Source organism: Podarcis pityusensis (genome assembly GCF_964106645.2).
Source record: "Podarcis pityusensis genome assembly, chromosome: 6".
In the NCBI taxonomy this organism is placed as follows: Eukaryota; Metazoa; Chordata; class Lepidosauria; order Squamata; family Lacertidae; genus Podarcis; species Podarcis pityusensis.
The window spans coordinates 26,880,182-26,896,241 of record NC_138030.1 but is presented as its reverse complement, the minus strand read 5'-3'; the positions used below and the strand labels follow the sequence as shown (position 1 = coordinate 26,896,241).

At 43.9% G+C, this 16,060-nt stretch overlaps 1 protein-coding gene and 1 long non-coding RNA gene across 3 annotated transcripts in view; one reads left to right on the top strand and one right to left on the bottom strand.

Annotated features, from left to right (window-relative positions):
- Window positions 1-16,060, bottom strand: part of LOC308478990 (uncharacterized protein) — a 377,493-nt gene that overhangs the window by 84,808 nt on the left and 276,625 nt on the right. The gene's annotated exons all lie outside the window — the stretch shown is intronic.
- LOC308479012 overlaps window positions 4,166-16,060 on the top strand; it is a 53,271-nt gene continuing 41,376 nt past the window's right edge. For both annotated transcript variants that reach the window (XR_013987425.1, XR_013987426.1), the window contains exon 1: window positions 4,166-4,246. This is a non-coding gene — a long non-coding RNA (uncharacterized lncRNA). The remainder of the gene's footprint in view (window positions 4,247-16,060) is intronic.

Genomic DNA, 16,060 nt, shown 5'->3' with positions numbered 1-16,060 from the left:
TGAGGCTGAGAGACTTCAGAGAGAAGTGTGACTGGCCCAAGGTCACCCAGCAGCTGCATGTGGAGGAGCGGAGAAGCGAACCCAGTTCCCCAGATTGCTAGACTTCCGCTCTTAACCACTATACCACACTGGAAAGCATTAGTCCAAAGGGTGTTCCACTTGACCCACACTTTCTAGGCATGGGTCCCCTTGTCCCACTCCTTTCCAAGAGTGCTCCTCTGATTGAGTGCTAAAGAGTGGTTTCCCCCAGGGAAAAACAGCAGGACAAGAGTCAGAGTGGATAAGCCCTAAGAGTCAATGCTGTTAGCATCCCCCAGCCAAGGACTTAGGAGCAACCAGATTCTCGGAGCGCTCTCCTGACGTCTTCATTGGCTTAGCTCTGTGGAGGAAAGACAAGCAGGAGTCTTGACCTTCTGGAGTACAGTGGTACCTCGGGTTACAGACGCTTCAGGTTACAGACGCTTCAGGTTACAGACGCTGCTAACCCAGAAACAGTACCTCGGGTTAAGAACTTTGCTTCAGGATGAGAATAGAAATCGTGTGGTGGCGGTATGGCGGCAGCGGGAGGCCCCATTAGCTAAAGTGGTACCTCAGGTTAAGAACAGTTTCAGGTTAAGAACGGACCTCCAGAACGAATTAAGTTCTTAACCCGAGGTACCACTGTACAGTAAATGTACAAGGGAGATGTTTTTAATAAGATTGAGTAGCACACTGCTAACTGTCCCTTTTGCTGCATAGGTAACACCACCAATTCTCCCTCTGTCTGCCTCCCACTTATTCCTGGTTTTAAGGACCACCTGTTGATTCGGGTCTATTTTTATACAGCTGCTCCTTTTCTCCTTTTCACCCTTCTTAAAGCCCTTGATTCCCATCACTTTGCACCTGAATCTGCCAGAATTCTTCCAAATGTGCCCTGCAGCTGCTAGAGAGCATTGTGGCAATCAGGAGAAAGTGAAATGTCCTTTGTTCCCCACTTTGACACAACAATACGGAGAAGCAGCACCCGCATTCAGAAACTTATGCTGCCTTCAATTGCTGAGATATTCTGTCTCCAGACCTCAGCTCCTTATTCAGCAGCAAGACATTCTCCCTTTTAGTACGACAGCCGCATCACTGTATCCTTCGAGGTCCTTCATCCCTGACTATGACTGTCTCTTCTTTCGACAGCATGTCTTCCTGGTTTTCAGGTTTGACAGCTATGCCTCCCATCGTTCTACTCTTCTTCCCAGGGACCACCTACCATTAATCAGAATGAAGTTTGCCCACTGGGCAAACTGAACAAAAACAGTGTATAATTTGAGTTGAAACAAACGGAAATGTTGTCTTCCTTACTCCAAGTCTTTGTGCAAAGCAGGAGACATTCAAGAAAACACACAGAATAAACTCCCTCAAAACTATACAGCAAGTCAGGGCACGTGCTACCTCAGTAAATATCATACTACTCTGCTTGTTTGCTAAGCACCCCTGTCTTGGCTGGTTGACTTTAATACAAACATAATTAACACTTAAGTTACAAATTGAATGATCCCTGCTGTTGCACTTCCAACAACTTCACACACAACCATTCCCACACAACTATATTGAATTTGAAAGCTACACAAAACCATCTTCTCAGCTGATTTTAATGTGTTAAAAAGGTTTTATGAAAGCTTTGGTGTGTGTCCTAATTATGGCTCATCACAACTGAACTTGGATCACTTGTTGTTTGAGAACGTGGTGAACCACAATCCAGGCATTGCTCCAAACATTGAAATGCCAACATTCAACTAATTTCCCACCCATGTATACAGTCTTGTTTCTGAGGCCTCAGTTATGCTTAAGGTTAAAAGAAGACGAGCATTGGCAAAGCTTGAGAGCTCCAGCCTAGTGTCTTTCTTAATATGAGGGGATGTACTATTTCGCTTGACAAATCCATTGTAAATTTCAGTCACAGTTTCCCCACCATGCAGAGCTCCCACCTCTGCGTGCGATGACTCAGGTGCCCTTTATTAGACAGCCCTCTTCACAGTCTCAGTGCTCTGCATTATTAACTACAGTTATTAAGCTTATTATAGAAATAAAATTTCAGCAGCCGTATCATTAACGAGGGGAAAACTCAAATCTCAGCCTTGGACCAAATTACTCCTGCAAATTACTGTGGGCTCACCCACGTCATAGATTTAAAGCACATGGCTTCCCCCAAAGAATCCTTGGGCTGGATTAAACTAAATGATTGCGCTTGCCACTGCAATGAACCCTGCTTGTGTGGTTGCATGTAGAGGGGAGCTTGTTCCATTAGGCAAGCAGGTATGCTGGCACAGAAAGATCAATCATCTTAGTGTGGGTGGCGCTGTGGTCTAATCCACATGGATGTACTGAAAGAAGACAATAACTTTTTAAATTTCTGGTATTTTTATTTTATTTGTGTATGGGATGGGATATCAATTGTAATATAGTATATTGATGTATAAATCTGTGAAATATGTTCAAAAAAGATTTTCAAAAACGGAAAAAGGAGAAAGGAAGACCACAAGAACTTGTTTATGTATGCAACAACGGCAGCACGGATATTGTTAGCTCAATACTGGAAAGAAGAACAAGTCCCTACTAAAGAAGATTGGCAACTTAAATTAATGGGATATGCCGAAATGGCCAAATTAACTGGAATTTAGAAATCAAGATGACAACAAATACAGTGGTACCTCGGGTTAAGAACTGGAGGTCTGTTCTAAACCTGAAACTGTTATTAACCTGAGGTACCACTTTAGCTAATGGGGCCTCCTGAGGCTGCTGCGCCGCTGCTGCGCAATTTTTGTTCTCATCCTGAAGCAAAGTTCTTAACCCGAGGTACTATTTCTGGGTTAGCAGAGTCTGTAACCTGAAGCATCTGTAACCCAAGGTACCATTGTATAAAGAAGAATGGGAAATGTTTATTGTATATTTACAAAAACATTGTAAGGAAGTTAATACAGTAACAGGTTTTTAAAAAACCACTTGTAATATTAAGGAGAATGTTTAAATTCAGAAACAATTAAGGATAAGGAAATTATTGATGTGTATAAATTAAGATAATACAAAAGAACCAGGGGGAGGGAGTGGGAGGAAGTCAAGGGATCTAAGTAATCCCAAAATATGAATTTATTATGGTGAGAAAATGTTTTATTTTCTATTTTCTATTTTTTATTTTGTGTGGTTTATTCTTTTATACTTATGAGATAATAATGTTTAATTGTGAAAATTAATAAAAAATATTTAAAATCATCATCATCATCATCATCCACTAAGTCTCTTGGGCTTGCCCTTCAGAAGGTTGGCGGTTTGAATCCCTGCGACGGGGTGAGCTCCCGCTGCACTGTCCCAGCTCCTGCCAACCTGGCAGTTCAAAAGCATGCCAGTGCAAGTAAATAAATAGGTACCACTGCAACGGAAAGGTAAACGGCGTTTCCATGCACTCTGGTTTCCATCACGGTGTTCTGTTCCTCCAGAAGCAGTTTTGTCATGCTAGCCACATGACCTGGAAAGATTTCTGTGGACAAACGCCGGCTCCCTTGGCCTGAAAGCGAGACGAGCGCTGCAATCCCATAGTCGCCTTTGGCTGGACTTAACTGTCCAGGGGTCTTTTACCATTTTTTACTTTGAATTCCACCCCTGGGAAGTGTAATTTGCCCCTCAGAGAGCTGCAATTCCCAGTACCCTTAACAAACCACCATTCCCAGGATGGGGGTGGCAGAGGGAAGCAATATGCCTTAAAGGTCTGGTGTGGATGTGGCCCAAGCTTGCCCCACTGGCAAGACCAATTGCTGCTTCTCTCTCGAGTCAGTAGGGACACCCTTAACTGGACTGCATAGACACATGGCTGTAGATCGTTGTGGCGCTCATACGGAGCCCCTGGTCATCTCACAGACTATTGACCCGTACACCACTAATCCGCTGCCACCAGCCAGGTCCTCCCCGGTAAATCACTTAGTCTCAGTCAGGTTCTTAAGTTAACAATGAAGATTGTAGTTTATTGCAAACACAAATAAACTTTAAATGCATCCAAAACACTGTTACCCTTTACCCTCTTAGTCTTATTTTATTTTGTCTCTAACTCTTTTACCTCCCCTCACACAAGAACCAACTGCACTAACTGTCTCCTGTCTCTCTATTTCCATTTGTCTGCCAACTGCTTTCCCAACTGCCTTTTACCAAGCAAGCAAGCAAGCAAGCAACCAACCAACCAACCAACCAGCTAACTAAATCTCAGGCTAAGCCCTTTTATAAACAGGTAGGCTCCACCTCTGGAATTTCTATTCTCCCCCTGTACAGACATTTTCAAAATAATGGGCAAACGCCACAACCGTGTAATAATCACTCTCTCTAATACTGGACTCACTGTCCCTCAGCAGACGTCAGCGCATGTACAAACAAAAGCTTAACTGAATTGAAGTTTGGCACAGGAAAAGCAGGGTCATAGCTAGGGGGTGGTAAGGTGGGCCCCCACCAGCGGTGCAGGCGATTGGGGGGGCCACAAAATCGGCTAAAATATATGTCCATAAATATAAATATTGATTATTGCCTCCTAAGAAATGGTTTTTAATAGAGGGTGAATTGAATGGATGGAGGAGGGGAGTGTTGGAGGAGAGGTGGAAAGAAAGTTAATTTGTCTGTGGCTAACGGGCGCAATCTGGACAGTTCTGCCAGGGGCGCAAGATCACCTAGCTACGGCTCTGAGGAAAAGAACTCTTTGGGTGAAGCCATCTCTGCCCCAGCTCTGGAGTGAACAGTGACAGCGAAAAGTGACTTGGCAACACAGTGGAGGGAATTGCCTTACTGCTAATGTGAACATAACCTGGGAGTGAGGGAAGTAAAATGGTCTGTGTGAGCCAGTGACGAAGCTGCATGCTCCAGAACTGGGGGGCGGAGAGCAGGCGGGGGCATGGCGTGCATTCTGGGGGTGTGGCATGCTGCCACGGGGGTGTGGCGTGTGTCCTGGGGGCATAGTGTCCGGCGCAGTGGGGGTGCACGGCGAGTGTCCAGGGGGGCGGCCACGATGGTACCCCCCTCCCCAATGGTGCTGGGGGTGGTGCGCTCCCCTCGCCTCCCCCCCCGTTCCTCCGCCATTGGTGTGAGCACCTTTCAGCACATAATGTTCTGGAGCAGGGCAGGACTGAATAGGAACACGCTTCCTAGGAGGTGAGGACCCACTTGCTAGTTTCTTGCAGGCCCCACTTATACTTCCCCCAATTGTGTTCTCATGGAGGTGACTTATACCAAAGGTTAAAGGCGGGGGGGAGTCACTCTTGGTTTCATCAAAATAAATTACTCAGAATTAATAACTGAACGCAGGGATATGGGGTGGAAAAAAACGGAGCATCGTGTCAGCCTGGAAGTTGTTTTCCTTGCCTGTGCCGCACAGTGCAGGTAATAAATCATAATTAGGCCAGGGGGCGGGGGGGGGACGACTAATAGACTGTAAGGGCGAGATTCAGAGAACCACATGAAGCTGAGAATCCCAATGAGCAGGAGGAAGAGACAGTGGTGGATATAGGAGACTCAGGCAGCAGCTTTCTGCAACATCTTCTGTTTCTGGCAAGCAAAGTAATAGGAAGATTTTCAGAAAAGGAGCATGGTCCCTCTTCGGTGATTTCTGACAGTGTTTCCAAAGACATTGGCAGAGTTCTATCATTCTTCATTGGTTGTGGATTTTCTATGCTATATGTGCTCCCCTCCTGGGCACGGTATGCATTGCGTATAGGAAGCATTGTTCCAGCATAGCGGTGGCTCATCTCCCCATCCCCTGGTATAACCTGTGAATATGATTGTGCCAAGAAATATGTGCTTGATCAGAATTAAGTCTCCAGTAGCTGAGTGTTAATGTTATTTATTTAAATAAAAAAATTGTCCAGTAGCACCTTAGAGACCAACTAAGTTTGTTCTGGGTATAAGCTTTCGTGTGCATGCACACTTCTTCAGATACGAAAGCTTATACCTAGAACAAACTTAGTTGGTCTCTAAGGTGCTACTGGACAATTTTATTTATTTATTTATTTCGACTGTGTGAGACCAACACGGCTACCTACCTGAATCTGTTATTTATTTATTCATTTATAATTCAAAGGCTAGTGAGGTGCAAAACCAGCTTAAAGCTTAGAAATACATTCCAATTAAATATATATATACACACACACACACATACATACATTTTTTTTTAGCATAGGCCTGACCACAGCATGATCCACTAATGTGAGCAGAGCTCATTATTCAGGATTTGGGCACACATTTAATGGTTTGATAAACCTATAGCCATGGCCTTCTTCCTGTTAACTCCTCCAGACAGCCTATTTAACTGAGAATTCATCATAATCTGCTTGGACAAAGTTTATAGGGAGGTTAGGCTATATCTGTTCTTTGTTTGTGGGGAGATTATATGATAATGAACGTTCATCCTGATTTGCTTCCATGTTGTTTACACAGTTTCCCTGCCCATTATTCATTTACCTCACACTTTTCAGTACTTTCTCCCATCGCTTTCCTGACTTCAAAAAGCCATTTCAAAATAAACAAACAAGCATTGAGTAACGCTTGCAATGTACTAAAAATTATGGTAAAAATAGATTATTTAAGAAAAATAGAGAAAATAAGAGAAGCAGTTGAAGAAAGATTGATAGTGGTAACCATGGAAGAGCAGAGGGGAGTCAAAGGTTTCAGGGAATCCTAAATGATGATGTTGATGTTTAATGATTGAATTTAAATTTGCAACATAAAACTTAATAAAAAAGATTTGACAAAACAAGCAAGCAAGCAAACCTTAATTTGTTGCACCAAGGTGACAGAGAGCCCTAATCCACTTTAATTGTGCAAAGCTAAAGTTATGGCTTGCTCCTGAATCCCTCCCACAAAATACTGACAGCAGGACCTGGGACTGCATTCACCAAGCCACAATACCTGGCTGTGTTCGCACGCATGGCACAGCAGCAGAAGCTTATCATTTGGATCCTGCATTTATGAACACGTCAAAGCGGCACATTTTCAAGAATGCTTGGGATTTAATGAAACGGAGGGGGCCCACTCAGCAAAGTTCTCTAGTGACCCTCTTCAGCGCTTCTAAATGCTCAGCAATGTAGAATCCCAGCATGCACCTTGCAGCTCAGGACCTGGGACATTTCTGACATGACAGCTGGCGCATCTGCTGTAGCACCAAGGGGAAAGAGGGACCGTGTTTCACCGCTCTGCCTCCAAACCAAGCTGTCACTCTTGCTTTCCAGGAATAGGAACTGGCAGGCAGGGCTTCGTTTTCTAATGTAACGATTGCTCCGCAAACGCAAAGCAGGCATGGAAGGGGTGACCAGTGGGAGCGGGCAAGGAGCAAAGTGGCCAGCAGAATACTGAGTGGGCTTGTCGTAATTGCCAGTGCCACTCATGTGACTAACGAACCCAGAACTGGGGGGGCGAGGGCAGTGTGGTGGAAGGAGGAGGAGGAGGAGAAGAAGAAAGGTGATCCTGTCACTGAACTGATGGTAATAAAGCAGGTGAAAAATGCATGAACAGAATAAATGCCTCTCCCTATAGCAAAAGAGAAATATGAGTGAAGCTGAGCACAATCAAAGAGATACTAGATGGGCAGTAGTAGGGAAGCTGGAGGAAAGGAGCAAGAGGAAACAAAAGGAGAGAGAAAATGTGTTTTTGTTTATGTTTTTATGCTGCCTCATTCCAAGGGATATGAAAGACCACTTTTCTGTAAAAATGTGGCAAGACACACATTATGCTAACATCTTTTCTCCTCCCCCCCCTTTGTTTGCTCAATTCTGATTACAGAGCAGCAGGCTGCTTATATATATACCATCCTCATTCTAATGTTATTCCCGATGGAGAAATTCATACTCGAGTGAAAAAAACAACACACACACCCATTATATAACATAGGAATAGCTATAGAAGGAAATATTTTGATATCTTCAACCACCTTCTTTTTTGTATATGAGTAGGCATTCATGGGACCACGCCCACAAAAGATCATATGTGCGTTTCCAAATTACAGCCTTTCCAGACAATGAAAATATAGAAATAAAATCACCCAGCTCAAATATTAACAGCACACAACACATAGATACTTTGCTGTGGTGGTGTGTGCTTGCTGGTGTGTGTGTAGTGAATTTACTGATATTCCCCGGGAAACAATTAAATGGGGTAGATGTGGACAGTTCCACTGGAAAGGAGAAGGACAAAAATCTGGAATACAGTGGTACCTCGCAAGACGAATGCCTCGCAAGACGAAAAACTCGCAAGACGAAAGAGTTTTTCGTTTTTTGAGTTGCTTCGCAAGACGAATTTCCCTATGGGTTTGCTTTGCAAGACGAAAAACGAAAAAAACGAAAACGTCTTGCAAGTTTGTTTCCTTTTTCTTAAAACCGTTAATACCCAGGGTGACTTCGAGAAGCAACTCATAGCACGCGGTGTGGTAGCCTTTTTTGAGGTTTTTGAAGACTTTGGTGATTTTGAAGACTTTGGGAAACCGTGCTTCGCAAGACGAAAAATTCGCAAGACGAAAAAACTCGCAGAACGAATTAATTTTGTCTTGCGAGGCACCACTGTAAAAGGGAAGGAAGGTGAAGCAGAAGGAAGGAAGGAAGGAAGGAAGGAAGGAAGGAAGGAAGGAAGGAAGGGGAAATTAGTACTGGCTTGCAAAAGAAGAGGACGTCAGAGCCAGCTTACCCATGACACAAGGTGAAGCACCCACCTCAGATTGCAGAAGTGCACTGCTTTCACTACTGAGAGGGAGAAAAGTCTAGTGAGTGGCAACACTTGGAGGAGCACCCTGGCTCCTACTATGTTCAGCAAAAGGGGGGAGACGTTCCTGCACACTGGCTGTTGCTCGGCTCCCCACCCCCCACCCCATGGTTGCCCAAAGGGAATGTGGCTCTTAGACTGAAAAAGGCTCTCTACAATTACTGCACTGGAACAATATCCAGGGATGCTTAAAGCTTGATGGTAGCACTGCCTGCGCAACTGTGACCCACCAAACCCAACACAGCTTCTTGACGCCTCTCCTTCTCGGAAAGAAAGAGTAGTGCAGATGCCGTTGGGGGTGATCCACCTCCGGCCCCCTCAACCGAAGATCCATCAATTAGATCATACATTGGCTCAGATGTATATGAATATCTGGACAAACAAACAAGGGGTCTTTCTGCTCTGTCTCCATGCTGACAGCGGGGAATATATTCATGGCAGCTACACACATCAGCGCCAGTGACTAAAAAGGAAATGTGATTAAAGGGCTCAGGAAAGTTCAGCATTCCCACAGCTGCTGGCATTTATACAGGAAATTACAAAGAGATAGCTATTTATTTTGCAAACCCAGTGATGGATCATCAGCTTATTCAGAGGAGTAGCTCTTCGGTTGTGAATCCTTTGCACTTTGCTCAGCTACTACTAGCACCAGCCTCTGGTGCCTGAAAAGAAATGATGCCTTTGTTGGAAATAGTGTCGGAAATTTTTGTTCAGTCCACACTTTCAAGTGAGCTGACCTGATTTGCAACTTTCAGACTAATTCCTAGGCCAGAATGCAGTTATCCACCAGATTTCACACTTCTATAAGTTTTTTTGGAGGCAGTCTTTGTAGGTATTTATTTATTGTGCAGAGTTGTAAACTGCTTCACAGCCATCAGCTACCAAAGCAGCGTACCATGAGATAAAAATGGAAGAAAATACAAAACGTGATGAACTCGGTAAGCTAAAAGCAATAAGACCATCTCTGCAGTTCTGCAATGAGAATTTATTGGGTATAATGCGTACAAAAAAGGTGTATTTTAGGGGGAAATGCATAGAATTGAAATGCAATTTTTAATGCATTTTTTTAAAAAAAAAACCAACTGCCAGGAGTAGGTGCCAGGAGCAGGTTAGCAATAAGTCACAGGGCTTCGGCTCAGGAAACCAGGCCTATTGAGCACAGCAACTCGTTTGCATAGTTCTTGCCCCAATGAGGCAGCTGCGAGGACTGAAGATTCCCTGCCTTCCCATGGCTCCCTAAGTCTCCTCCTCCCCCGGTTCCTTCCCAAGCAATCTGAGGCTCCTTCGTCTTGCCTGTCTTTTTGCTCTGCCCTCTTCTGATCCTGGGAGACCAGCAGGGAGGAGAGCTGGTCTCAGCAGAAGGGGGAGTATGCCTTGTTTCCTCACCAGCCTGACTCATTGCTGCCTCTTGGCCCCCTCCTCTCCAGCCTCCACTTCTCTCTCTGATTCTGGACTGCTCTCTGCCACAGCCTCTTTCTGCTCACTAAACCCTGTTACCTCTTCAGTTTCCAACACCTCCTCCTCCCAGTCTGCTTCCTCTTCTCCCTCTGACTATCCATCATCATTCCACCACCACTCCCCTGGCTCTGAGCCTTCTTCTCTTTGAGTTCCCTTAGGAGTTCCTCAGCTGGTGCTTCTCAACTCTCCTCTGCATCCAGCTGGTCCATGACAGCAACTGATTGCCCTGGTCTATAGGTCTCTAGAAATGGCAGCAGTAGGAGGTAAAAGGAGAGGAACTGCCATTTTGTGAATGGATAAATGCAGCTGTTCATTTACCTAGAAATAATGTGTTGCCTTTCATACTCACAATGGAACCAGGAGACATCACGTCACCTTAGGCCTGTGCAATGGTGACATTTGGACCAATTACCACCATTCAGACACAGGGCTGCTTTTGAAGGGAGACAGATTTTCATTTCTTTGCTTTTCACTTGACTTCAATGGTCCTGAATTAGCCAGCAGAGAAGGTTTCTGAAATGGTGAAAGGAAATGCCTGGTTTTAACACTCACCACTCCTACTTATATTATTATTCATTTCATTTCTATACCACTATATATTTTTAAGAAAAAAACTCAAAGTAACCTACATTAAAACATCAGATAAAACCATCTAGAATAAAACATTACTGAAGAAAGTCAAATATAAAGTATACATTCAAAGCAACATAATTAACAGGAAACTATTATCTTAAAGATGTCAAAATAAAAACATTACAAAGGAGGTCAACTACAGAATGCACATTTGACACAGCAAAGTTTTTAAAAATTCTTAAAATTTTCAAAAGAAAACGTAAAGGAAGTAAAATATAAAATGCACATTTAAAGCACTATAATTAGCAAGAGAATAAAATATTATCATAAGCTTAGAATACAGTATATCTGCTGCTGTTGCTGCAAAGGGTGGTACATGGCGGGAGGCAGCTGTGGAAGCTCAGCCTCAGTGACCTGGGTCCGCACTGAGAAACAGCCTCTTCAGCAGCCTCAGCTTTCATAGCTGGAGTCAGCCAGGGCCCTGCCCTCCCAGTCCATATAGAAAAGGACCTGCGAGGCAGGGAGCAGGTCTTCCAGGATTCACCAGGATTCAAGAGAGAGTGTCAGTCAGAAAGCTGGACAATAATTTTAACAAAGAACATAAGATCAACAAGAAACACTTGTATCTGGGTAGATACAACTAAGTCCAGTGCCACCTAGTGATGAAACAGCATCATGACGCTATCCATATAATACTAAATACAAGGGCTCTGCATGCCCCTTGCAGTCTGATTCAGGGCCCAATCCAGTTGTTCAGAACAGCCCCAATTCAACCTAAGATAATTTGAGACTGACTCAATCTGACCTGGATCCAGGCCTTAATCCAAATCAGGGGCTTTGTACATGTTTAATTAGGGCTAAACCCCTGATTATACATGGTGGGGGAAGAAGGAGATGCAGGCAGCCTAATTCTTCCTCTCCTCACCATTGGACTGCTCTTTTTTTTTTTATAGCCTGGACCACTCCAACTTGTGGACCCAATGCAATCAAGGATGAACCAGGGCTGCCTTGAACAACTCCTTGACAGTACAGTGGTACCTCTAGTTACAGACTCAGTCCATTCTGGGGTGCCATTCGCACCCCGAAAAGTCCGTAACTAGAGCACTGCTTCTGCGCATGCACACAGTGGGTTAGAGCAGTTCACGCATGTGCTAAAACCCTGAAGTATACATTTCCGGGTTTGCCGCATTTGCAAGCCGAAAAGACACAACATGAACCTAACGAGGTATTACTGTACTACAATGTTTTGAGTTTTGAATTTTTGTGTGTGTGAATTGGGTAAGGAATTGAAGTATCAACCAGAAAACTGAGAATGTGATCACAGCCTGTATCCATGACCTGTCAGGAGCCACACCCTTCCTCTGTCCCAAATGTCATTCAAGGGAAAAGATGTGTGACAATCTACCCTTCTTTTCTCTTTCACTGGAGGTTCACTCATAGATAATATTTACAACAAAAATATGAATTGACCCTGATCAACAGCACCCTTAACATAAACAGATGGTTTAAATTTAAAATCAAAAGAACCACTTTAGCTATTACGCCACTCTGACCAAGGAGGCTGGTTAAACCAGTTACAAAATACAAAGGTTGTATCTGTCTTGTCCAATCCCATGATGTTTCCTAACATGGCACCATCTCCCATTTCTGGCCATGGTGTAATACTTCTGCAAATCTGTGAATTCTAAATCTTCAAACATTAGAGAAACCAAGTGCGTCAGAGCTTGGTAAGTGTCATAAAAGCATCTGCACATTTTGGGGATGTGTGTGCTTAGATGTGTGGGCGTCTTATTAGTATATGTGTTGTCGTTATTACAGTGCTATCCGAAACAGCACTACTTGTTTTCTCTCTGCAAGGGATGCATTTGTTAAAAGGGCATGTTTTCAGATCAAACAGTAGATCTTCACACATTTCCATATATTTACAACGTAAATGACAGCCAACATTCTGCATCCAGCGTGAGAGTGATCTTTAGCTTTCCTCGAGGGCAATGAGCTGATTTATTCTGCCCATTTGCCCTTCCCAGCCTCTGCTTTACTAACCTTTTGCCCAGTTCCAACACTAATTGCCTCTGCAGTAGCTGGATCATGGGGAACTGAGTTTGAACCTGTGGAGTAGGGAGTGACATGGAACGGACACCCATCCTTGTTATGTGTATTTCAGCACCAAGTGCCCATGGATGAATTGTTCCTTCTTCCTCCAGGTTGCACTCTGTCTTCTGTGAGGAAAAAAGCATGTATTGAAAAGGGCTGTAGAGCATTCAGAAAGTCCCAGGTTAAATCCCTGACGTCTCCAGATAGGACCAGGCAAAATCTCTGTGTGAAATTCTGGAGACCTGCTGGTTAATGGTCTTTGGGAGAGCAATTTTACCGCATGTTATGATGGTATATATGCTTTGGCTCCAATAGAAACAATGGGGAAAGACTAGGATAAACAGATATAGAAGGTACAGTTGTGCAGGATTTTTTAATTATAATAATAATAAAATAATAATAATAATAATAATAATAATAATAATATATTTTTTGTACCCCGCCCATCTGGCTAGGCTTACCCAGCCACTCTGGGCAGCTTCCAACAAAGATTAAAAATACGTACATTAAAATGTCACACATAAAAACGTCCCTGAACAGGGCTGCCTTCAGATGTCTTCTAAATGTCAGGTAGTTATTTATCTGTTTGACATCTGATGGGAGGGCGTTCCACAGGGTGGGCACCACTACCGAAAAGGCCCTCTGCCTGGTTCCCTGAAACTTTGCTTCTTGCAGCGAGGGAACCGCCAGAAGGCCCTCGGTGCTGGACCTCAGCGTCCGGGCAGAATGATGGGGGTCGAGCTGGAGCCTCTGAGCAGTGTGGCCATGGCATTATTAATGAAATGCAGATATTGCACACTTCTATTGATTAATATATATGCCCCTCCCCAAAGAGGCAAGCAGCTTATCAAAAATCTCTGGCATAGGATAGAATCTTATGTCGATGAGCTAATGAATCAAACTCCTGCTGCGGCAGTGCTGCTGGCTGGGGATTTAAATGCCAGAATTGGCCAATCAGACGAAGCGTTATATGCTCATTTTCACGACGTACCTCCCATTTCCGAAGAAGCCCATTCTATTCCCCCAAGGCTCTCAAAAGACAAGGGCTGCAATTACGCAGGCCTATGCCTTCTACGTTTTTCCAACAATCTGGATTTGACTGTATTAAATGGTCGTGTCGACAGAGAACCCAGTGGGGAATTTACATTTATATCCAACATGGGAGCCTCCACTATCGATTACGTCCTGGTGTCATCTAACCTTTTGAGCAGAGCACGGGAATGTAAAGTGGTGGAGAGGGTTGACAGCGACCATCTACCGCTCTGTTTAATACTGGATGTAAGAAAAGATTTATTTTGCTCTGATAAACTTGTAGCCCCATGCTTCGAAAACATGGAGCTAAGATACTCACGTATTAAATGGTCCAGCAAATTGAGTGATGAAATATCGGAAAGACTTCACTCAGATATTTTTCTTGCTAGAAAGGAGAACCTCGTTAATTCCCCAACTCCTGAGGCTAGATTAGACATGTTCCGGGAACTGATTTCGTCGCTACAACCTTATCTGACCAACAAAAAAACGCCACGGCAATCTCTACACTTTAATAAATCCAAACCTTGGTTTGACCAAGAATGCATGGCTATGAAACGCCTCCTGCTGGATAAGTACAGGAACTATAGAACAGCGAACTTACCTTCGCTTCCATTAGACTGGTTTGAGTCAAAACGCAGTTATAAAGCTTTGATTAGCAAGAAAAAGCTCCAGGCACAAAGGGAGGAATGGCAGTGCCTAGTGGAGGCCTCCCAAAGGAAAGATTCTGCCACGTTTTGGAAAATAATTGCAAAAAGCTGGAGAGACTCCCCGATTGAAATCGAATACTCTATACCCGCTGGAGCATGGGAGGCCTATTTCCTCTCATTATATTCATCAAATCAACTGGCCCCAGCTCTGCTTCCTGCTTCAAGTGAATTTGGTAAGGAATGGCCCCCTGTAACTACAGAAGAAATTACTGGCCTTATTCAAGCTCTTAAATCAGGGAAAGCCCCGGGTGCTGACAATATCCCACCAGAAATTCTTAAGGCAAATGTCGAATGGTGGGCCCCAGTGCTAGCCGCCTTGTTCACTAGTATAAATCAAGCGGCTATTATCCCCGAGGACTGGGGTTTAGCCATCATCATTCCAATATTTAAGAAAGGAAACAGAACTGAGCCAGCTAACTATAGACCAATCAGTCTATTAAGTATTATTAGCAAACTGTATGCTGCTCATTTATGTGATAAATTAGTGGAGTGGATGGAAAGAGAGCATATTCTATCAGAAGCTCAAGCTGGTTTTAGAGCAAAGCGTTCAACTATAGACCAGGCCCTTACCCTTCAACACCTGGCAGACAAATACTCTAGAAAAGGGGGGTCTTTATATGCAGCATTCGTGGATTTTAAATCGGCGTTTGATCTAATACCAAGGGATAGACTCTGGGAAAAGCTTGGCGCTACAAACATAGATAAACGCTTATTACGCCTTATCCGTGGTCTATACGAAAACACCAGGGTGAGGGTAAGATGCGATCGGTCAGGCCATCTAACTAAAGAAATTCAAACGCACTATGGGGTTAAACAAGGATGTGTCCTCGCGCCAACGCTATTTAATTTCTATATCAACTCTCTAGCAGTAAATATGGCGAAAGAAAATGCCCACCCTCCCAAACTGGCAGGTATTCCCATCCCGGTGCTTCTGTATGCGGACGACGCAGTCCTACTCTCCTTTTCCTGCGTTGGCCTGAGGAAGCTTTTGAGATCACTTGCTGACTATTGTCAAGCGGAACAACTATCAATAAATTACAGCAAATCTAAAATTATGGTGTTTTCAAAAAAAAGAAGGAAACACAAATGGAGAATTAATGGTCAACCTATTGACCAGGTAGCAACTTTCAAATACCTGGGAATAACTTTTCAGGAAAGGGTCTCGTGGCACCAACAGATGAAAAACGCCATTGCCAACGCAGGAAGGGCTAATAAAGCCCTTACAAGATTTTTTCACGGGAAAGGGGGTAAATACGTTCCGGCGGCCTCCCAGGTTTTTGCTGCAAAAATACTCCCACAACTCACTTATGGATCCCAGGTTTGCAGTTTTAAAAATTCTGCGCCTATGGAGGCATTTCAAACAAAATTCTATCGGTGTTTATTGGGGATCCCCCCCTGTGTATCTAATATAGCTGTCCGCTTAGAAGTTGGACAACCACCCGTTAATG